This window comes from Macaca mulatta, chromosome 2 (genome assembly GCF_049350105.2).
Source record: "Macaca mulatta isolate MMU2019108-1 chromosome 2, T2T-MMU8v2.0, whole genome shotgun sequence".
NCBI lineage: Eukaryota > Metazoa > Chordata > Mammalia > Primates > Cercopithecidae > Macaca > Macaca mulatta.
The window spans coordinates 183,702,937-183,726,304 of record NC_133407.1 but is presented as its reverse complement, the minus strand read 5'-3'; the positions used below and the strand labels follow the sequence as shown (position 1 = coordinate 183,726,304).

At 37.8% G+C, this 23,368-nt stretch overlaps 2 protein-coding genes across 6 annotated transcripts in view; one reads left to right on the top strand and one right to left on the bottom strand.

The window, feature by feature from the left end:
• Nucleotides 1-23,368, top strand: part of CMSS1 (cms1 ribosomal small subunit homolog) — a 372,406-nt gene that overhangs the window by 46,695 nt on the left and 302,343 nt on the right.
• Nucleotides 1-23,368, bottom strand: part of FILIP1L (filamin A interacting protein 1 like) — a 294,176-nt gene that overhangs the window by 33,769 nt on the left and 237,039 nt on the right. The window contains exon 1 of one of the 3 annotated variants that reach the window (XM_015129457.3): nt 12,692-12,791. The exons of the other annotated variants lie outside the window; for them this stretch is intronic. The gene's annotated coding sequence lies outside the window, so the exon portion shown is untranslated. Of the gene's footprint in view, nt 1-12,691; nt 12,792-23,368 lie in introns of those variants that run through there. 3 annotated transcript variants of the gene reach the window in all.

The window sequence follows — 23,368 nt, the reverse complement described above, 5'->3', positions numbered from 1 at the left end:
CGGCCCTAGGGTTGGGGACTCCTGTACTTGGGGACTCAAAGTCAGGCTGGGTTGACTGGGTTAGTACACTGTATATACTATTCCTGAGCTTGGTTTCCATAGTCAAAAATGTCAGGAAGACTATGAAGGATATTTTATAATGCTTTTTTGAGCTCTTCAGAAGAAAATACAAAGCAACAGATTGAAAGATACCCTAGTTGTCTGAGAAATAGGTCATTTGGGGTTTTCATATTGTTGGATAATTAATTTTGCAGTTTATTTTGTGTACTTTTAACTCTTTAAATTTCAATTGTGGATTTTTAGATTAAATTAGTATTCCTAAATATTTGATACATATTTCAAAATGTGTGTATTAAAAGATATACTAGGAACAGTCTTCCTCTTACCACATCATTTATCTCCCCAACTGTAACCACTGATATTAGTTTCTCTTATGTACTTGTAGAGTTTCTTTATGAGTAAATAAGCAAATATAAATAAAGATTCTTATGCTCTCCCCTTTTTACACAAAAGTAGCTTACAAACACTGTTCTCAGCATCTTGTTTTTTGCAGCCAAACATTTGTTGGAGATCTTTCCATTAGATCAGTGTTCTTAAGCAGGGGCATGAAAAGGGAATAAAAATAAACGTGATTGCTAAATACATATTTACAACTTCATGCTAAAGAAATTAAACTTTGTAGGATCTATTTTTAATGGAATTAATATGTAGGAGGTATGGGAGACATATACTTTTGCTGTTTTGAAATTATTAAGATAGATTGTAACAGTAAGATTATTTTCTATCTTTATAATGTCTGTGTATAGCACCTGCATTTATTTTCTTAGTTGAAAAACTGAGGCCCAGGCAGATTAAATACCAAGCAAGGCCATCATTATGGTGGCCCCGGAACTGGAACTAGAGTGTAGACTCCAATTCCCAGTGTGAGACTTGGCTTATAAAGAGAAGGAAGTAAGCATATTGAAGGGCTACTCTGTGCCACTAGATCTCACTTAATACTTATAGCAACTTTATAAGGTAAGTATTACTATTCTCATTTTGCACATGGAGGAGAAACCAAACAACTAAAATTTATAGAGGTTAAATAATTTTCCAAACAGTACAGGTAACAGACCAGAATAAAAATTCACTGGCTGCAAAGTCTGTGTTCTTTCTACCTAACCACAAGGTTATATGCTAGAAACCCCAGACAAAACAATGTTGACCTCAGAAGAGTTTCCTCTTATCCCATACCATGTTTTTGGTGTTCATTTGTTCATTCCCATGCTTTCTGCTCCACCCACTTGACTCCCTGACCCCTTCCACTATTCTCCTCTTTGCTCACTCTGCTCCTCTGCCCACTCACCAGCTTCCTTGCTGTTCCTCAAACAGAACGCAGCATGGTGTGCTTTTGTGCTCGCTGTCTCCCCAGGAGCACTGGACTCCCCTCACCTCATTAGTACCATCTGGCATACTATATTTTATGTATTTATTGATTACTGACTGTCTCTCCTACTAGAATATAAACTTCATGCAGGTAGCGGTGTGTGTATGTGTGCACACACGCATCTTATTCAATGATTAGTCAATCATTGGTCTGTTTTATTCAATACTATATTTCTGGTAGGGAGCAGTACCTGGTACTTAATTGGGGTTCAATAAATATTTGAAAAAATACTTCTTCTATTTTTGAAATAGGTACCATATTTGAAAGTATGGGTATAACTAAGCAATAGACATATAGTAGGCCCTCCTCTCTATAGTCTACGAATAACAGCTGGTTGAACAATTTTTATATGCCATATACCATGTTAGTCCTGGAAACAGTCGTAGGAGGCAGGTATTACTGTCTTCTTATTTTACAAATAAGAACTGAGGCTCAAAAAAGTTAATTTGCCACAGGTCCTGGTAGTAATTGGCACAGCCAGAATGCCAGTGTAGATTTTACTCCAAATCCTGTTTCTCACCCCATTACATGTACATTCACACTTCCTATCTCATACATTATATCTCATGAGCCATCCTCTCCAGTGAAATTTGTGTGTTGTAATATTCTGCCTGTCAAAGATCCCAAATCACCACCACTAGCAATCCAGTATTGTGTCACAGTATTTCCTGTAGGTTTATGGCTACTTTGAGCCTTGATCTTGAGACATTAGCAAATATTCTCTTAGTCATTATAATAATATAGCAAGTTTCGTCATTTGGCATAAATTCATAATTATTTTTGGATGGTTTAAAAAATTGTGACTTTGCCAGTAATAACATCTCATGTTCCCCAGAGGAGGTGGGTTTGTCATAAATACTATTTCTATAGAACATTTCAAGGAACCTAAAGTTCTTGGAAAATATTTTTAACAGGCAGCCATTTCTCAGACAGACTTCAAGGGCATAATACTGTATATATATATCTCCTTAGAAATATGTGTGTATGTATTTTATTAAGAATATATTTTTTTATTGCTCACAATCCATTTATATTTCAATGATCCTTTTGTATTTTAGCAGATTAAAGAATCCAGGAATGATTCTTTAGAAAATCATTCCAATGTAGCTGTTAAATTTTGTTTTTAACCTCCATTAGTCCCTTTTTTCTCTTCCCAGGTCACAGGTTATTTTCATTCAGATATTGCATATGGGTATTTTGGAGGATTTAGTATGATTCCTTCTCTTAATCCTTACTCTTCAGTGGGCTGCTTTTCTTTCCTTTATTCTCTCCTTTTTAAAAAGTAGATTACAAAGCGTGTATCCTTTTCGAGAACTTATTCTGAACAAAAAGTTAAAACTTTTTTAAGCTTCTGTTTTGTTGTTGTTGTTTTTTTAAAAAGGGCTTTCCTTTTTTACGTGGCTTTCTTACCTTAATTGTTGTTGAGTTCACCATATTTAATAAAAAGCCAAAAGAGGGACCAGTCATGTGCCAGAATGGATAAGTTCACTGGTTTTCACCTCCTTGTACTCTGGCTGCCTACACAGAGGCAGTGGCTAAAGTGGTATGCTTGGGAAACCAAACGTTTCCTAACTTGTTAGTGGGAAATTCAAACTTCAGAAATTTAGAAACCACAACAACAGATGCCTGTGTTTTACTGTGACTACTGAAGTCACAGCTTGCCATAGAAACAGGATAGATAGCAGTCTGAAGAGTATAAGATGTGAAACATTTTGATCCCTAGAGGACTTTTTTGGGTCCTCCAGTTTTGCTGTCATAAGTCAGTAAACAAGGAACAAGGAAAATAGGGAAATTTAATACATTTAAGAGTACTTAGAGGTTCAGGCAGTTAGAGGATGAGGGTTAATGTGTGGCTTGGCTTCCTGCTGAGCAAACAATTAGATCATGAGCCACAGTGAGCATCCTACTTCTACCTTTACCTACTCTTCCTAGTTCCTGCGGATGATTGGTTTAAATCTCATCCATGATATTTTTAAAGCTGGAGTTTGGGCCCTATGCAATCTCTAATTACAGACAGGTGGAAAAGTTTTTATTCTGTAATCTGCTGGAACATGAATGACCATTTTTCTTGTGGTCTCTGTTTTGCTTGTCCTCTTGCATGCTTTGTACAAATTAAAATTATTTTGGTTATCTGAGCCTTGTTTAATTTTCCCTTGACTGTAAGTCCAGAGCATTTGGGTTATGTTTTCCTTTTCAGCAAGTTCTGAATACTGAGAAGACAGAATGCATAAACAGTCTGATCGTACTTCCTTTCCTGTAAGTTGGGTTCTTTTAAGATGAACGTGTTTTAGAGGATATTAAGCTTGCATAGCAAGGAGTAATTCCATCAAAATAATGACAGTGGTCAACAGCATATCTGCTAGAGGTGAGAGCAATGACTTTATACCCCACTTCTCTTGGCCCTGGGTCTGCTGCTTATGCTGTCCCTAAGCAGGAGTTTCCTACATTTAGTTTATGTGAGAAATGTTGTTTGTGGCAGTTAAAGAAATGACTATAGTATACCTCATGTGTGTGCTATTTGAATACCATCCATGATTGCCCTGACCATATCTTACCTTGTGATTTGAATTTTAAGAGAAGGCAAACTATCTCAGGTTTGAGTAGCTGAAAAAAAAAAGGGTTTTTGAAAAAATCTCTGGCTTCACTATTCATCACTTTTTAGAGTTTACTAATTCACAGCTACAAACAAAGAAAGCAGAACCTCAGGTGTTAAACATTTGAAAAGCCACATATCTGATGGCCAGGAAATCTTGGACCAAAATCTGCTAGTGACTTAACTATCTGACCGTGCCTCATCTGCTTGTCACCTTAGCTGCAACATGGGGAGAGCAGTGCAATTTTGACTCTAAGGTCTACAAAGCCTTTGGCAATCTTCAAATCTCAGTTCCACAAAATAAATACTCCCAACAACTTTTAAAGTCCTTTCCTCCCTTCTTTCCTATATAACACCGTATACAGATTCACATGTCAAGAGATTTTATGGCTCATCAAGTCTCAATGGTTCAAAAGAATGGAAAACTGTAATTGGAATTCCATAGGATTCAAGTTTATTTGCATCGGTTGTAGTTCACAAGTTGTAAGTATGCTGTAAAAGCAAATAAGTACTTAAAATGTTATACTAAACTGAAAGGACAATTAAACTGAAAAATTAACACCTGGACAAAAAGTATTTACATTGTTAATTTCAAAAGGGACTCTATTGTTTGTGGCTAGGATCTGATATAAGCCATTTAGCCCAAATTGTAAGATTTGTCTTACAGATTTGTTTTTTGTGGGTGCATGGTAAAACAGGGAGATTCCAAACTAGCTTTTAAGCCTTTTGTAGTCACCAGCTCTCTTTGGTCCTTTACCTGTTCAGGAAGTTGTTTCTTACTTCAGATGAGTAAGACATTTTTAGGAAAGTTCTTGTGGGTTTCTGATAGGGGGGACTGCCTTGTAAGCAGGAAAATCAAGGTAAAGGGTAACCTCTCTGTAAAGAGTGGCTAAGGTTAGGCACTCTAGAGACAGATCTTCAACAAGCTTAATCCTTTACTCCACTTCACAGCTGGGTGTCTGAGAACAGGAATTCTTCATGACTGCATCCTACAAAGCACCTCCTCTTTGGCCTGAGACAGTCCCTATATGTCAGTCTGGCGGCACCAGATGATGAAGGAGCATCATCCCTAAGGATAGACTGGCATAACTAGAAGAGTAACAGTATCTGCTGTGGGTCTGGCACTGTACCAACTGCTTCATCACATTTAAACTTCAGGTTAAATTGATGTTACCTTAAGCTGCCTTCCTTTCTGTGTAAGTCCAGGTTGTTCTGAAGGCTAAATAATGGGCTGGGTATTCTGATCTTGGCACAAACCTTATTTCTCTTTTAGCCTCAGGTTGTCCTTTCATAGTAGACTTCTGAAGAATAAGTCTGCCATCTTTTTTGAAATGCTGCATTCAGTCATCTCCATTTACATTTCAGTTCCCATCTTTTCCATGAGTGTTTCTGAACTTGTCTAACCCTGGTTGATTTTCCTTTTCTAAGTCCCCACAGCCCTTACAGCTTTATTACCTAAATAGTCTATGTTATTTTGTACTGCTTTCTAATTTGTTTTAGTACATTACTTTTGCCGTTAAGCCAACTGTAAACTCCTTAAAGGAATGATATCTCTGTATCCCTCATATGGGTTTGAACTCTGTACATACTTAACCAAATGAATGAGAGGTAAAAAGAACCACTTCCTAGGGGAGTAGAACCATCCCTTAGGCTGAGTAGTACCTAAAGTTCTCAGAATTACTTGTTATTAGAATGGAAGATGGACAAGTAGAGTTTTGTTCCTCTTGTTCTTGTCACTTCTGGAAGGAGAACCATTTGGTGAAGTGAAGAATTCACTTGGAGACAAATTTAATTAAAGTCCAGATGCGGGAAATTGGCCAGAGAATCTTAACTCTGCCTGTGATTCTTTGCATCTGTGTTCAGCCTAATGAATTTTATTGAACTGTAAAAATAATCTTATGGGGCAGAATTTGGGGGAGCCCCAAATTACTTGACAAAGTTACTGTCACTTTTATTTGAAAGCCTCAAGAATAATATGCAACTTCAAACATAATGTATTTATTTTAATAACATGAGTGTTTGAAAAGTAGATAATCTTCCTTTTAGCAGGAGTGGATTCATTTTCACAAAATTCCACAGAATAATTCACTTCTTCTGCCATGCCCAATTAACAGACTAACAAGTTAAGACTAAGGGACTTCCACAGTATCTCACTGCATGGGTGTTTGTCTTCAGCAAGAAACCAGCAACTCTCCCTAGGCTCCTAGACCAAGCAACTCCTTCCTTTTCTTCAAATTTAACAGGCAGACACTTAAGTCTTGCCAGCCCAAATGTGATGTTTTACATTCCACTTATGATCTCTGCTCAGAGATTTGTTTTTGTTTTGATTCACATAAAAATGAATTTTAAAAGGAAAGAGAAAAACTTATTTCACCTTTAAACTTTTGTTCCAGGACTGGTGGGCCATGAGACACAATAAATCTGGCAGATTTGCTTCTGTCAGGGGAGCCCATCTTAGAGGACTGACCTTATCTTTGAGGCTGCTCTAGATACAGTGATTTGGAGCTCTCACAAGCCCAAGTGCTACAGCCATGTTCATCTTTTCTCCATTTACATGTGGACTCTTTTCCTCAAATTACCCTCATTTTCTTCAGCTAATTTGTCTCTGTAGTGATATAATCAGTAGCTTGTATTTTTATATTGTCTCTTCTCTACTTGATCAGAGTTCCCATGGGGGTTATTGCTCATTATTCAATCTTTATTGGGAACTGAGAAATACTTGGGGTGGATGACATTGTTCCCTTTTTTGTAGTTTGTAGAAACCAAGGGAACAGGAGTCTCACCCATTAAATGGATGGCAGAGCTAAGAAGAGTAGAACTCTGATTTATCGACCCATTATTCTTACTCTTTTAGTCTCACCATTGAGACACCAACATTCATCCATGTCAGTTCAGTGTCACTATTCAGCAAGGTTGGCCATTGACTATATTCTGTTGAAGTTTTTATAAGCACTCTCCCACACTGTTTATCTTTACTTAGTTTTTATGTGTAGCTGATCTCTCTTACCCGCATTGCATTACCAGTCCGTTAAAAAAGAGCAGGGATGGGACCATAATTGAAGTTGTTGTCCAAGAGCTGCTAGTGATCTTAGTCCTTGTCATTAATGTGGTACCAGTCCATGCTAGTAGCTATAGCTGGGTTAGTGACACGGTATGGTGTGTGGTGAACTTAGTTGCTGGGCCTGTTGTCATGCCTTGTGCTTAGCTCAGTAAATGTTCGCTACTGCTGAGGAGAATTACAAGCCCTAGGCTAGCTTCACAGGTTGACACTGGAGTAATCTAACTTTGAAATTAAAGAAAAATCACTCTTCTGTAAAATCTGGGAGATACACTGGGTTACCCACAGAAACTTTGGAATTAGGTACATGCTTGGGAAAGGCAGTCTGCTGCATGGCAAAGATAAGCCATTTGTGCCCCATAAATGCATCTTCACCTGAAGCACAGAGATTAGAGAAATTCAGAAGAGTCCACCCTTCATTAACCACTGCACTGTGTTCTTCCATATTTTGCTTGAAGGCCATTCCATGCCCCAGGGTGACTCACCTGGTACTCCTTCACCACATATACAAAGTCTTATCTTATTGGGGGGGGAGTTAAACTGCGGTAGATGAAGGTGGGCAGAAAAGCATCTGACTTAGTCTACCTATATAACACATACTGCCGTACAGAGCAGATTTCACTGCCTTGACTTAATCTGAGCCTAACTTGGTTTTTGGTTTTTCTGACTTAACCTGAGCCTAACTTGGTTTCTAGTTAAGTCACTGCCTTGACTTAACCTGAGCCTAACTGATTTCTGTAAGTCACTTCCATATGGTTGCTTTAAGTAGTGGCTGAGATTTGTTTTCGGCTCCTAAACAAAATCTAGAAGAAGGGGCCCTCCACAGCCCATTGTTTGCAGAAACACTTTTTTTTTTTTTTTTTTTTTTGGTATCAAATAAGCAGCTTCTAGGTTGTAATATGTTCGTATATTTATCCAACACCTTTTTTGTCCCAGCAACACACCTACTAATTGTACCTGGGTACCTTCCTAGGCACTGGAGGTAAAGCTGGTTGTAAAACTGACCCTGAATGAGTTTATAGTCCAAGAGACAGAAAATAAGCAAATAAATCATTAATGAGTAATTTAATGTCACATCACAGTGCACAGTTTGAAGGAAAATAAAGCAGGGTAGGTATCACCAGGAGCTTATAGCCTTTATAGGTGACTTCCTCTGCAGTTTTTGGGGAGGTTGTTTTGAAGGCACTGAGTCACTTTGAATTTTGAAAGGGATCCTGCTAACTGGGGACATCTGAGGAATGCAAAATGCTTAGCTGTAAGATAGTAATAGAAGGTGATTTGTCAAGTTAGTGGTGCAGACCTAAATGTCTTTGACCACAGAGTACATAGTCTTTCCAAGGCACCTCTCACCTTCCAAGTAGAGAGTGGGATTTGCCAGCCGGAGGACCTTTAAATACACTTATTTTTTGTTTTCTCTTTCCTCCCTTTATCACCTCCCTTCTGTTGTAGCCTGATTAAATTGTATTGATTTTCACAATGCTTCCTTATCCTTTGCTTTTTTATTGCTTATACTTAAGAACTTTGAACCTTTCTACTTTCTTTTTTTAATGGATTTTATATCTAAATTAACACCTACAGTACGGAGGCTTTTTCTGGGGCTTCTGTTCTCCTCTCTTCCTAGCATTAATTAAGGAAAAACTACTGGTGAGCTGTAGCCCAAGAATGCAGGGAGCCCTGGCCCTACTTCTGCATAGCTGTGTCTCTGGGTCAAGTCACACTGTGGACATCAGTTTCTTCTGTAAAGGGAGGCATTTGGATCAGATGACCTCCATTGCCCCTTCCAGCTGTAAAATTCTGTGTATATTCTGTGCCAAGACTCTCTGTGTGTGTGTGTGACTCTGGGGCCTGGGGTATCCCATTTTCCATATAGTAAAGTACCTTATCAAGGTACTTCTCAAATTCATAGTTGAATGTTTGCTGTTTTGATGTAATATATGCTCTCTTTTGCTGATAATAACTCCTTTAGGCTAGAATAAGTAGTTATCATAAACAGACACAGGAGTTGAGGTATGTCTGCATCCTGTTTGTCCCAATCATACACTTTCCTATCTACTCTACTTGCCTCCCTACTGCTCCCCCGCCTGCCCCCACAAACACATCATTCCCTAAGCTTGTTAAAAAAAAAAAAAAAAATCTATACTTAACAATTAATCACATTTTGGAGCCAGTAGAGCATAGAAATGTGAGGATGGTCAGACTGGAAAAAAGAATACTGCTAATGTGTTCTCGTTCTTGGGCTCAGACTTAAAACTGCTGCTGTCCTATCTTAATCTGCTAAAGCATCTCAGAGAACAAGCATGAAGAGGGAGTGTTTCTCTCATATCTGAAAAAGAAACAAGGGACTTTCCTTGGCGAGCCTTCCCATCTTTCTTTGCCCAGCTTTCCCAGGCAGAGACGATGTTAGTGCAGATGAAGGTCAAGGAGAATCTCACTCTTTTTTTTTTAAAAAAAAAGAGGGATGTGCAAGGGCTTATAAGTGTTGGTGATAATCTGCTAGGAATTAGTGCACCTAACAAAGTGATTCAAAACATGAATGTCCCACCTCATTTTAAGTAGAAAATGATCAGCCAGCCAGAGGAGGTTCTAAAAGTCATTGCAGCACACTTTAAGCATACGTGACTTGATCGGTGGCTAGAAAATGCTGTAGTGATGACAGCAGCAACCACAGAAATACTGCTTTGAAGGTTTGTGATGCTGGCTGCATATGCGGTGTCTCTCCATCTTTAAATCCTTATTTAAATATAATTTACAGAAACTAAACAATCAGTTTAAATTGAAGCTGAATTCATAGTCAAATACAAATTAAATGGACCCTAAAAATCATGTAAAATTAATATGTCCAACAGATAAGGTAGGGTGTATTAGATTTTTTCAAAGATGACAGGCTCTGTGAACAACAGATGGGGCCATTTCAGTTCCTGAAGCAGGTTGAGACCAATATTGCTTTACATCCACAATATCCAGTCTTTTATAAACAGTTCTCTTCTTGCCCCCCTTCCTTTTTCCTTTAAATAGGAGAGGCTGTATTTTTTTTTTTTTTTTCTATTCACCTTGTAAAATGTTCACTTTGCCCTGAAGCACTAGACATGGACAGAACATGACCTAGGAAGAATTATTGGAATCTTATTCTTCCTCCTACATTTTCACTTTTTTTCTTAAATCTCAAAATGCATTTATTACCAAAGGCACTTTTTTGGAGGGGAAGGTACAGCAGAGAACCCTTAAACAAAATTTACAGCCTTTTGAGAAGGCAAATTAATGGGAACTGCTAGAGAACTGGAAAGTTAAGTCAAGGCCTGATTTGTGTTTTCATACTGGCTGTTACTATAGTCTCCATCACAGCATTAGGAAAGTAGCACAAAAATACCGGGGCTTAACAGTTAAGGTTAAACACCACAAAAGGGCAAATGAACTTACTAAGCGTAAAATTATTATGTGCTTTATTTGGAAGTGTAGAAATTCACATTCATTCTATCAAAAACATTTTTCCATCATACAGATTGTCCCAAGGACTAAGAAATGCTCACCCAAAGAGCCCACTGTGAGATAATGTATCCATGATAAATCATACTTAGCTTTCAGTTTTAAAAGAGGTCTTAATATGCGATTGTTCTTTGAACCATGCTTTAATAAATGGGAAAAAGTGTGAAATATTAAAAAGTGTTATTTTAAAATTTTTAAAAATGGATGCTTGCCTGCTTTAAAAAAATAAAAGGCAGACACTGGAAACACAGCTGTTAAGAGTTTTGATGGAAGTTATGATTTTCAACAGTTGAGTTATAGTTTATGGTACAGATGGTACCCTGGGTATAGCTGGAACAATAATTGATGGTTTCTGTTTGTCTTTTCCTCTGTTAGATTCAGAAGAGCAAAATATCTTTTTTCCAACGCAGGAATTTTTCAGTTTCCAATTACTGCTTATATCAAATAAACAACTCTTCCACTGCATATTCTGTACTTCTCCACGGTGACTTGGGTGTTGGCCCCGCGCTTCTCATTATGGTAGGCTTCCCTCGGTTAGAAATAATAGTTTGTGGAAAATCCTACTTCTCAGTACTAACCTGCAGTTTATGTAGCCTTATCCTCAGGCCAAATAACATACAATTTTTCTTTTAAAATGTAAAAACCAAAGTCTTGCATTGCTCCACACAAAATTAGCAAAAACAAAAAAACTCCTATGAGGCAAAAATGATAGGCACCAACGTCATATACTTTTAAAAACCCTCCAATAGAAATTATTAGAAATATACAGATATAACCCACATTTTGAGTATTTTTTTTAATGCTGTGTTTCAGTGATAAATCTGGGATCTGACATTTTCTTCTGACAATTAAATATTAAAAACACGAATTTGTGACACACACATACACCTCAGTGGTTATAGTGTGCTGCTCCTCTGTTAAACTTTTACTGTATCTCTAGTTATCTTATATGGTCATTTTAGTGCCAACTAAAATGCCGGCATTTTTATATCTTGAAGTAAATATAAATGGCAGCCTGTGAATTCTGAGTTTGAATTGTATATACTTATAAAACATAGAGACTGTTTTAAAAGGGACAATTCTGTCACACAGTTGTTAACATTTTATTTTACAATATATGTTTAGACTAGATAGGGTTTGAATGATGAATCAGTTTTTCATCTCCTATTCCAGTGTTCTAAAGTTGACATAACCTTTTATTTTTAATTCCTCTGTTGACTTTTAGTTGGAAAAAATGAAGTGAAATATTATGAAGATTTTTCTGCCAAGTGTTCAGTTACCATACTGTAAGAGTTCACTAGCAGCAATAGCCTCTTCAGGATTTAGATGTAACTAATTATGGTTTAAAATGCTACTGATTAATACAGTTATTCTATAAGTTTTACCTTTTAAATTGGCATTTTTTGCATAATATACTACTATATACTACTATCCAAAATATTACTCTAGAAATGATAACTGTGAGGTTTGTCATTTTTCCAGTATCTGCACTTGAAGCAGAAAGTTGGAACTCAAAACTATGATAGTTGCTTCCTTGTACAAATTGACATACGCTTTTAAGACAAAATAGCATTTATACGATTTTTTGAAGTTTAAAAAGATTTTACTTTTTAAGTTAGGTTCGTCTTAATTCCAAGATGTATTCCTAACCGTGTTTTTCTAGTCACTTATATTAACATTTACAAAAAGAGGGGAAAACCTGGCACTAACAAATTTTCGCATTCTGCTCATGTAAGACAAGCGAGTTTGAGTCCGGGGGAGAAAGAGGATCAAGAGATAGGGTTGCTGCCATACAATATAAGTCTCCCCCACCCTTTCCCCAAAGATTTCTCAATATGGGCAGAATTCAATGTGTAGCTCACTTGGAAAGCGTATGTAATACAGTCAGCTCCCACCTCTCAACATTTAAAATTAAATCTCTAATCTGTTTTCTCCGCCGGAGAAAACTTTTACTTTCAAGTTTTGTGTGAGTTGGAAATGGTTTTGAACCTCGAATTCATTGGATGCGCTTTGTGAAACCTGTCTGCAGTTTGTGATGCTGAGACAGCTTTAACAGCCACCCACAGACTTGCTACCTGGCTCTCTGACAGCAGTGCCCCTTGGTGGAGCGGAGTTGTTCTCCCGGGCTTACCTGAGCTGCCTGCGCCGGGGCGGCCGGGGGCCTGGCCGGGCCGCTGTGGTGCCGCGCTGCGAGCCGGCTGTGCGCGCTCCAGGAGTCGCCCGAACAATGCGAGCGGGGCGCAGTGCGCGCCCGGCCTATGGGCCTTACGTCACTGCTCCGCCTTATAAGGCGCTCCGCGTGTGCGGTGCGGTCGGCGGGGGCGCCGGTGACCGCGAGACCGGCGGCCGCCGCAGCGCAGCAAGGCGCCCCGACTCCTGCGGACGTTCCGGCCGTGTGAATGGACCGTGGTTCCCGGCTCCCACCGGAGGGAATGAGCGGTGGGCCGGAATGAGCGGTGGGCCGGAATGAGCGGTGGGCCGGGACGCCGGCGCCCGCCTGTAGTGCTAACCAAGTCATTGGGAGGCAGGGTCGATCTGCTTGTAACTTTTCTCCCTCTGGGTCCCTAAAGCTGTCACTGCTCCAGGGACTTCAATACACATCCTGTTATTCTTATGTAAACTTTTGTAAATTCATTATACTTTTTTTTTGGTTGCTGGGGGTAGGCGGGAGAGGGAAAGGAGAAGTGTGGGGTTTTGTGGAGACATCTCTGGGGGTAATTTAGACTTCAAACCGTCTCTTTCCTCTTTGTAATGAGTAGGGGTCCTCAGAGGATACTGTTTTATTTCCTGATGATCTAACTACCAAACAATTCTTCAAGTGATGATGGGAAGGCCAGATGAAATCTTATTTTTTTTTCAGTGTTTTTCCTGAAAGAACCTCCTCTTTCCCCATTTCTGCATGCCTGTGTTTTAACGAAAGCAGTTAAAACTAATCATTTTTTGGCAGGGAAAAAAATTTAAAGAAATTAAATGTTTTGTGCTGTACTTTCAACACAATGTATAAAATTATAACTTTAGAGCCAGTTTTAATGTTTGTTCTCTTCTACGGGCAAACAAAATAAAGACAAAAATAACCATGTGAAGAAAAAAGAAATTAGCCAAATATGATTGAATTAAGCATATTATCCTCTAGTCTGGGGTAGATTCACTTGTACAAATCCTATTTCTTGTGAATGAGAATTCACCTCTGAATTATAAGAGAAGTCATACCTAAAGTTCTAGCCCAACTATATGAATCTGCTAAATAAATTAGGGACGTGGCATTCTTGTTTGCAAGCTTCAGATGAGTAATTTTAGTAGCTTCAGTCCTTTTAAAACCTCTTTTAAAATTACATTAAAATAGGATTGCTTCCTATTATGATGTACATATGTCTGTAGAATTATTGTTTCCATATGTTTTGTCAAACAGGAACGATGAAAATAGTCTGCTTGCTTCATTTTCTTAGTGTGGAGTGGCGAAAGGATGTTTGCAGAGTTGTTAGTGGAAATGGTGTGGAATAAAGATGCAGGGCACAACATTAAATGTATGTCCTCTTCGCTAAATTGGGAGTTCACTTTATCATTATTCTAGATCACTCTGAGTACCTACTGAGAAACCTAAAGTAAACTCACTCTTGCTTTTCATATACATTGTGGTATTTTAAGAGAAGTGAGTTACACATACTCTTCAGCTGAACTTAAAATTTAATATTTGATTTGCAGTTGTGTACTAACATTTTGGATGTTGAGTTTGTTAGTTTTGTTAGTTTTAACTCTTCTGCCCTATATTTGTGAACTGCATTGTAATCTTTTTAGTCTCCTGTGCCTACCTCATACTTATTAAACATCCTTTTTGAGATTTTTGTGCTACATTTTTTATTACAAATGAGATTAAATGACTTTTATGAAAGTTGTATGATGCATAAACACCTGAATCTCAGCCCCAAACTGATAGCATACTTTTACCCCAGAGCTAACAGTTTTGTAGCTTGTTTTGCATCTTTTTCCCTCTGATAGGCAAATACGTTTCCTAACATTTAACACTGCCATTTGTTTCTTTCTCACATGTCCATCCTCAAGTATTGCATTTATTTTCACTCTTTTGACTTGCTGGTTCCCCATGAAATATGTTAGTTTTATTTCCTCCTTTTCTTTAGCTCTATTCTGAAGAATAGAGAAAAGAGGATTAGGGCTTCTACTCCTTGTATGCCCTTGCCTGGTACACTACTTGCCTGGTTACATTACTAATGTGTTACTCCTGAAACATCGGTCTCTTGACCCAGCTATGACTCAGCTTTCCAAGTGAGGTCATAGTTATGTGACCACTGTCTTCAGGAACCAATATTAATAGCCCTCATTTGTTGAGCTTTTAGATCATACCTACCACCATAGTTAGTGATCTACAAGCATTTCATCATTTAATCTTCACAACACATTTTGATGTGATATGATCCATGCTTTTCAGATAAAGACGTTTAGAAAGCTAAAGTGGCTTGACCAAGGTCACACTGCTACTAAAGTAATGATGCAGGGATTTAAAGCAATGTTTACATATATAGCCTTCTTGTACATATATAGTCTTCTCTTAATGGTTTGCTCAGAATCTCTCAGAGGTGTATTTGGTAAAGGAGTGTTCAGATTTAACTGAGAAGTTTCTCTCTATTTTCTAGACTGAATCTTGAACTGGGAAAGCCAAGAGTCATCCTATTTTTTTGTGGATTTGTGGATTTACTGACAGTTTTCTGGAAGGTGGCAGCAACGTATCTTGTTCTAGTAAAATTAGAATATCATGACCATTTCACTTCAAACGAACGTCAAGGGTTTTGAGGGAGCAGGACCTTTATCTGATACAAGAGTACCCTGGGTGGTGTATTGCAAACTCCAACCAGCTGTTGGCATTGTGCGCCATTGACCACATAAGTAGATGAGTAGACTTTTATTTCCTTCCCTTTTTCAACCAAAATTCTTTCTGAGATGTAATTTTTATTCTCTTGGTTTCTGAAATTCTCTTCATTTGTGAAATTCTCTTAGTTTCTATTTGTGAAAATAGTAGAGTTATGATCACTGCGCCTCAAAATTGGCTGAGAGAGTTTTACTTCCTAACCTTGTTCTGTCCAATTACCGTGTGACTTTCTTTTCATTTCATAATCAAGAATTTCCTACAAATAAGCATACTTAGACACTAAGGTCCTTTCTACAATTAGTAATCTGAATTTATGATCTAAATCAAATTACTAGCTTTAAGCTGTTATTTAGAAATGATACAAAGAAATTTTTCTAGCAAATTCATTGCTTTCTAATGTGGGAGAAGGGGTTTGTAGGTAACAAGGCTAGAAACAAGGAGGTATCAACTAGATTTAGCCATATTATATTATGTCAAAAACAGCTTAATATCACCAGTTTCCCTGGTTCAGGCTAATTGTCAGGAGGCCATTACAATGACCACAGTAACAGGTGTTATTAGTGAAGTCAATTGCTACTGACCATAATTACAACATCATCATTATTTAACTTTTTAAAAATACCATTAATGTACTGCTAATCACATCAAGCCAGTTCCTCTTTTTGAAGTAACTGCTCTTATTTTCTTTCATGTCTTCTCTCCCTACCTTTGTTTCTTCTTTTGACTGGTCAAGTCTTTCAGTCGTCCAAATATAGTAAGTGCCAAAGAAGAAGCAATAATTAATGGGATGTTTCTTGCAGCTGCCCACAATTTTCACTGCTGGTTCTTTGATCAGTTAAGCAGTGGTGTGCTCTGCTCCCTAGGAGCTCTGCTTTGAGCTATGAGATGGTAATGCTAACTTTGTATATGACATGTTGCTTCTTTGCCTCTGTGAGATAGTATATGTGGAAACACTGTCATGTACAAAGAAAAACAGCAATTATTATGGACCTGGTCCTGTATGAGAAGCTGAACAGAGTGGGAACAGACCCAGGATTGCATAAGGAAAGATATAGCTCCATGGTCCTGCACTGCTTCAGACTACAGTTGGATTGGCCAGAATATGAGCTTTCGGTGTTTATTCCACCCCACGCTACCTTCTACTACCTTACCCACAGCCTTCTTGCAAAGCAGCTTTGCCACTGAGCACTGGATAACCTTGCCGTAGATCCGATCGTGTGCTTGTCCCTTCTCCTCTGCTGCTGCACAACTTAGGATGAAGGCTGAAGGGATATGTAGGCAACTGTGAATGTGGAGCCAACGGGAATGTCTGCAGTAAAAGCACCTTCTCTCCATGCCCTAGACAGTCGTTTTTCTAATCAACCTCATTTCTTCACTCTTTCAGTTCTTTGGGTGCCACCTATCTGACTCTGTACATGTAGATACCCACATGAAATACATCACATCTCCGCACTTAAACTGTATTTTAAGAGCCTTTAACCAGCAGTTAACTGGTTAAATCTTAATATACATACGAACTGCAGTAACTGAATATACATATGAACTGCAGGTCTATATATATAGACTGTCTTTACTTTTATCTGTAGCCTGAATCTCTGGTCCCAGGCCTATAGTCCGCAAAGTCTCCAGAACCCTTGCAATTATTCTGCTCACACTTCAGCTGACTATGACTCTAGAATAGTGACCCTTGAGAACTGATTACAGCAGTAGTGTCCATGTGATGCTAGGGTATGGAAAGTCCTTTATTATTACAACATTAAAATGATGATATTTTGTGGTTTTAAAATTAATTTTAAAATTTTTTATTTTTTTTTTTTATTTTATTTATTTATTTATTTTTTTTGAGACGGAGTCTTGCTCTGTCGCCCCCAGTGGCACAATCTCGGCTGACTGCAAGCTCCGCTTCCCAGGTTCACGCCATTCTCCCGCCTCAGCCTCTGGAGTAGCTGGGACTACAGGCGCCTGCCACCACGCCCGGCTAATTTCTTTTTTTTTTTTTTTTGTATTTTTAGTAGAGACGGGGTTTCACCATGTTAGCCAGAATGGTCTCAATCTCCTGACTTCGTGATCCACCTGCCTCGGCCTCCCAAAGTGCTGGGATTACAGGCTTGAGCCACCGCACCCAGCCAAAATTTTTTTATTTTAAAATTAATAGGCACCCTTCATAATTTGGAAAATGCATAAAAGTAAAAAATTTTACATGTAGTCCTACCACACGAATACTGCCAACTATTAATAATTCAATGTACGGTGTTTCTTATAGTCTTTTTCTGAGCATTTGTAAAGCATCATTTTCATAGTGTGGATGAACCCTGTATATGTATGTATATGTGTGTGTATATATTATGTTTCTTTTTGCCTTTATTATATATTTCTGAATCATGTTAGTGGTTTTTCTGTAGACACTGGGTTATTTAAAAGCACATATTTACATGTTCTCCCTAGCATTGGTGTTCACAAAGCCAACCACTGCCTGTTGGCCCCCTAACATTGCCACGGTCTTGTTCCTCATCAAACAAAGCAAGGAAGTCTGTTTAGTAAGGAATCATCTGTTGCAAGAGACTTCCTACCCTTGGTTTACAGGGAATACCATAAGTTGGCTATGTACTCTAGTGAGCATACTAGTAGGTGAGTAGAATGACTTAGAGAGAATGAAGAATTGATAATGTGACGCCACCATAAGATTATTAAATGGGAAGCAGGAAAAGTCTGTTATTTAGGTCCAGTCCATTTGCTTATTTATTCCTACAAACATTTTGTGTTTCCTTGGTAACTAATAATAGTTTTGAGAAAATGTTGAACTCACAAGTATTACTGCAGAAGTGAAAAAAACCCTCAAATCACAGAAATTAGAGATGGAAAAGACCTATTAGGTCATCTTCCCTGTCCCTTGCCAGTACAGATTGTTCTCAGTGCTTTGTTCAGTCCATTTTTTAAAGGGCCCTTGTCATATAATTTGTAGCCCATCTCTTTTTTTTTTTTTTTTTTTTCTTGAGACACAGTCTCACTGTGTTGCCCAGATTGGAGTACAGTGGTGCAATCTTGGCTCATTGCAACCTCCACCCCCTGGGTTCAAGCAATTCTCCTGCCTCAGCCTCCCTAGTAGCTGGGATTATACATGTGTGCTACCAAGCCTGGCTGATTTTTGTATTTTTAGTAAAGATGGGGTTTCACCATGTTGGCCAGGCTGGTCTCGAACTCCAGACTTCAGATGATCTGCCCGCCTCGGCCTTCCAAAGCGCTGGGATTACAGGCACGAGCCACCACACCTGGCCCATCTCTTTTTTAAATAATACATTTTTAAAGAAACCACTGACAGATTTTCCCATGTAGATGTGGAGCTTGATTTCAGGGTAAATACTTGCAGAGAAAGACCTGTGGATTCAAAGTACAGTTGAACAAGTTTTATTAGTTGGAAGTCATTGGAATAGTTTAGGATGTCTTTGGAATAGTTGACCAACTAAGAGTAGAACAGTTGGGTAAATTGGATTTATATGTTTTCTTTTATCTTTGGAACTCAAATAGAGCAATTCCTGAGCATAAATTTTAATTATAAACTTCTAGACTCATTGAAATGGGCTTAGAAAACCTGAGAAAATAAAGCATCCAGGAAGTAAAAAAGTAAGAGTAAACCTATTCTAAGATAATTTTTATAAAAATTACATTTTATAATATCCCTTTCTGTTCCAAATTCTGCTTTTTCCATTATTTACATAGTCAATTGATTGATATGAAGGTGGCTTCTAATTGTAAAATCCTTTATTTTGTCCAGCAACTTCTTCTAGACTCTAGAAGGACAGAATAAAACTGTCTCATAGAAGCAGTCAGTGGTGGTGGTAAGACTAAATCTTCCACTTCCTCATGTAATGGCTGGAAATATCTTCACTGAGAAAAATGAACAAATTAAGAGTAAAAAATGTGCTTAGAGTTTTATTAAGAAGAATGATCCTTTCATAAAATCGTATTTTAGAGTATAAAAGGCCTTAGAAAACATCTGATCTTCTTATTGCCACTCTCTGTTCCCAATTTTTAAATAAATGAGATAACTGGAGTTCAGAGAGGTTAAGGGACTTGCCCCAAGGTCACACAGTAAATTGGTGACCCAGTCACTGTGTTTTCTGGGACTGAATGTTTCTTTTGGGAAACATGAAAAAATGGCATAAACAGTATGATTAGTATCTGAAATCCCAATTAATAATCGAGTAATTTACCTAGCTTATACTAACTGCAAAACTAATTTAGAACATTAATGAGCTAGTTATCTACTTTATGGATTAGAAATGTTATCTTTTGTTGCATTTGTTTTAAATTGGAGATTTATAGGTTGCTGCTTATCATCTCAGGCCACCAAGATTGGCCACATGTCAAAAACCTAATGGAGATGTCTGAACTTTTAATATAAATTTCTGTGTTATCAAGGAACACCATTATTTTGCATGCTTGCCAATTGGTGGTTCTGTACATGAGAAATTCTATTATAATTTATGTCACTAAGCATCCAGTCTACATCATAAATTGTAGATTTGGAAGATATGTCAAAAATCTTGTGTCTACCCTTAGATTGAATTCTCTCTCAGAACTTCAGTGTTTTGTCCAAGAATTGGTACATGCACAGTCTAGTTGTCATTAATCAGTGCCAAACAGCTCCAGAGATTTTTCACTTTCCCAACAAGTCCATTCCATTCCAAACTGAAGACTGGCTGCTTCTAACTTCCATTTATTGTTCTTCATCTTTCCATGACGCCATGTTGAACAAATGCATTGCTTTGACATAAAAGCCTTTTAAATATTTGAAAAGTTTGTCTTGAATCTTCAGTTATTCCTATATTATATCATTTTAGTCTTTTCACACCCTGTGTCCAAATGGTTGGTGCTTCGAATGAACAAATTATTTCATCATGATTATTTTAGCATTATCAGAGTTATCCTCCCCTTTTATAGGCTATGTGAATGTGTGTGGGTGGGGGGTTGTGTAAACAGATTTTCTTACCATTTTAGACAACCATATCACACTGTTGAGTCAAAGAGCTTACTGATCATCAGTCTTCTAATGAACAACCACACACCTAAATATTGTCGTCATGTACTGCTTGTATGATAATCTAGGATAATCACTTCTATACTGATTTTGTTTGTGTGACTGCATTGTTATAATAATAACAAAAACAATAATAGGTGACACATTTAATGTTTAATAGATGTCAGACACTACACGCTTTACAAATAATAACAACTTAGATCCACATAATAACCCTATGGGATAGATAGATAACTGAGGAACAGAGAAGTTAGGTAATTTGTCTAAGATCACAGAGCTAGGGAATGATGGCACCAGAGTTTGAACTGCATACTGACTCCAGCAACTTATGGGGAAAATCACACTCAGTGTTTTGTAGTAAGATTTGGATTTAGGGGGTAAACAGTACTAACAGAGAGTTACAGAACTTTGTTCTTCTCTCATCTGCCATTTAATTCATTGGACTTGAACTATGGACTAGGAGAGTGAGAATGAATTTTGGAGATTATCTAGTTAGCAACCCTTATACTTCATGGAACTAAGACCCAGGCTGTGCAGTAGCCTGTTCAGGGATATGCAGATGGGAAGAGCTCAAGCCAGAATGGAGTGCTTTTTTACTGAAGAATTCTAAAATGTTTCTGCTTCATATAATATCCTCTCTGTCTTTTTCCCCTTCTTTCTCCTTGTCTTCTCTCCATTTTTATTTATGGTGCTGTTAGTGTTAAAGTAAGTTTCATAGCTCAAATATGGGACCTCTATAAAGAAGTTCCCGGAGTGATAAGGGAAGGGAAAGGAATCGCTGTCATTTATTAAGAGCCTACTGTATGTCAATCACTCTGCCTACCTGCTGTCTCTGATGTCTCAAACTTCCTTCCCACTTTATGGGATTCTGTAGGAGGACCAGCACAATACCCTGCACAAAGTGAGCATTCTGCAACCGTAAAGAATGAGGAAATGAATGAAAGGAAGTGCTTTGAATTCAGCAGAAGAAAGAGGTAACAATCATGTGCGAACTACTCCCACCTATTGCCGATTGACTGTTAGCTTTCAGTTCATTTTTGTACAATTTAACCATTGAGGCAAATGTGTATACAGGATACCATGGAATGCTGTTTACAGTTAGAGATTTTGGTTCTTTTACTTTTGAAGCAGCTGAATACTGATAAGGCTTGGGTCCAGAAACTATTTTTTTCCTTCATTTAATCAGGTTTCTTTACTTCCTTGACCACAAATATTATTTGCTAAGGAAATTTCTTCTTTGGAGTGGTATTTAACCATGCAAGTAGGGAAAATTGTGCTATGATACTGCTCTCACAGCCTGTAGGAATAAAAACTGCAGGAGCAGAGTTTCCTTTCAGCAGTCAACTGTAGGCTCAGTCACTTCTCGACAAAACCTAAGTTAAAATAGTGCTGATTTCTTTTTAAACAATCAATTCTAATGGAAACTGTTCCAGCTGAGTTTGGAAACACACAGAAGCAGCCTTCAGTTACCATTAAGGCTATTGCCCTAGTAATACCAAAGAGACCCTTTCAGCCCATTTATTTATATTGGATGCTTGTAGGGCTATTTCATGGAGACCTGGTGTTGACTCTCAGCAACTTCCACTTTGACTCAGATTTATCTCCAAATGCTGATGCATTCTAAGATTTATAGAAGCACAAGCTTATCTTATTATTGCTAATTTGTCCCATTATTAGACTATGCCCCTTAGAGTTGTAATTACTTCATGACTAGCCCAGTTATATTTTATTGTGCACTTTTTTGGCAAATAAAATTTCTTTGTTAAACTCAAGGATTTAAAATTTAGCACAAGTTCGTAAACTTACTCTGATACTTCTTCACTTCCTTTTTAAAAATACATTAGTAGACTCAAAATATAAAAGTGGCTTAGGGCTCACTTGACCTCTGAAAGGTGCTGACTAACTTTTAGTTAAAAACAGTATTTGTCTGTCTATATCTCTGTCATCTATTTGTGGCTATTATGTGTTGAAACTTTGTGGAACAAATATCTTTCTCCCTTCTTCTTCCCTCCTCTCTGCCCAAAACAGACACACATACACACACACACACGTACACACAGAGACTTGAAGGCTTTTGTGTACATTTACCAACTACAACAAGAAGAAATGAAGAACAATACAACTCAACTCTGTAGGTCTAGAATGGGGAATCTACTTCCCAAAGGCTGTATGCAATATCTTTTCACTGAGTCATGGTAGCCTCCAACAACTAGTAGCACTCTTTGTGCATGAGTTTGTTTCTGATTAAAAATCCACCTTTATTGATAATGTTTGTTCACTGTAAAGGAATTGAGTGGATAAAAGAGGTATTACATTTTCCTTTCTAAATCAAGGAAGGTGGACTATTCAAACAGAACGCTCTGTATGTGTGAACACATGCACATGGACGTGAGTGAGAGATGATTTATGGATATATAAGAGTTAGTCCTACTGTATTATTTTAAGAGGTATTCAGCAACTATTTGTTGAATACCTTCTGTGTGTCTATCACTATGCTGAGTTCCTGGTGAGAGGGGAATGAGTGTAAAGCAGGAGTGTCCAATCTTTTGCCTTCCCTGGGCCACACTGGAAGAAGAATTCTCTTGTACCACACATAAAATACACAAACACTAATGATACCTGATGAGAAAAAAAAAAATCGGAAAAAAAATCTCACGTTTTAAGAAAGTTTATGAATTTGTGTGGGGCTACATTCAAAGCTATCTTGGGCCACCTGCAATGCATGGACTACAACTTGGACAAGTTTGGTGTATAGCATATTCCTGCCCAGATTTTGCAGAGGTGGATAGAACAAACAAATGAACAAAGACCAAAAAAAAAAAAAAAAAAAAAAAAAGTTAACATTAAATTAAGATATTGAGTTGGGTGAAGTAAGAATATTTTTAAAG